The sequence below is a fragment of the Mus caroli genome, chromosome 13 (assembly GCF_900094665.2).
Source record: "Mus caroli chromosome 13, CAROLI_EIJ_v1.1, whole genome shotgun sequence".
NCBI classification, from domain to species: domain Eukaryota; kingdom Metazoa; phylum Chordata; class Mammalia; order Rodentia; family Muridae; genus Mus; species Mus caroli.
Genome location: NC_034582.1, coordinates 62,693,535 through 62,694,967, shown reverse-complemented (window position 1 = coordinate 62,694,967; position 1,433 = coordinate 62,693,535). Strand labels below are relative to the sequence as shown.

General features: G+C 34.4%; 1 pseudogene; it reads left to right on the top strand.

Moving 5' to 3' along the window:
* Positions 1–1,433, top strand: part of LOC110307698 — a 9,918-nt pseudogene that overhangs the window by 7,237 nt on the left and 1,248 nt on the right.

Genomic DNA, 1,433 nt, shown 5'->3' with positions numbered 1-1,433 from the left:
AGTGATATTTTGACTTCATCTTTTCCAATTTGTATCCCTTTGATCTCCTTTTGTTGTCGAATTGCTCTGGCTAGNACTTCAAGTACAATGTTGAATAGGTATGGAGGATTTTTTTCTTTTGTCCTTTTCTCTTGTGTATCATTGTTTCTGAGTGGGCATTGCCTAGCATCACATGGTATGCTCATCCTATATATTTTGTTGTATTTTTAAAATACCTTGATAGAACACTTGTGGAGAGTGTAAGATAAAAATACCTATAAGCTTTGCTTCTGTGAAATTTCCCTTCATGGTAACCATGGCTCTGCCATTTTCATGCCTTGTTCGTTGTCTATCTCCACTCAGTGCTCAGTGGTTATGTAGTCTTATAAATTAATTAGTTTTAGAAATAGGTAATTTTATTGCCAGGACTGGTGACCCCGACCGCCGTTTGTCCCAGCACTTGAAAGGTTGTAGCAGGTAGATCTGAGTTCAAGGCTAGCCTCATATACATACCAATTTTCAGGACAGCCAGGTCTACAAAGAAACCCTGTCTCAAAAAAACCCGAGAGCACCCAAACAATATAACTAATAGATAATTGAGATATCTATTCATCGACACATAAGTTGCCCTAGCAAAATTTCTGTTACTCATGGGTGAGCTTGATATTTATTATTCTGTCTTGATATCTCTCAAGTATATATTTTCCATTCATCAGTATAAAACATAAAATACTGTCCCAAATCCTTAGGCTATATGATTTAACAGTGTACTTGTTATGCAACATATCTTTTGTACCTTCCAAAATAAATCTTTTTACTTAGGATAAAAGTGTTTTCATCCAATCTCACACAATCATAATTAACTTTTTCTTTGTTTAGGCTTGGCTATTTTAAAAATTCATGGATGTGTGGCCTCATAATATCTATATTCCTTAATTCTGGTAGTAAAATGACCTTACAACTTATTTAGGCATTTACCTTTGAATAATATGCCATTATTTCTATGTTCTGTTTGATTATGCTCTTTCTCCAGTAAAAATACACATTGTTTCAACCTACTGTATTTGTGAATTTTCCTCAGTGCCACAGGCATTGAAATATACTGTGGAATTTAAATCATGGTTTAATATATATGAGTTAATGTCTTCATTTAAAAAAATAAGCCCTATAAGTAAAAAGAATATTGCTTAACTTTTGTTCGTATCTCATCTTTGGCTCAACAGGAATAAAACCCAATGATCCTAACAATTACAGCAAACTGACCAATTGTAAATCACTCCTTATTACACAAAGAAGAATTCATATAGGGGAGAAACCCTACAAGTGTGGAGAATGTGGTAAGGCCCTTAGTTCTCATAAAACACTTTCTATACACCAGAGACTTCACACTGGAGACAAACCTTACAAGTGTGAAGAGTGTCATAAGGCCTTCAGTACTCGCTCATCACTTTTTA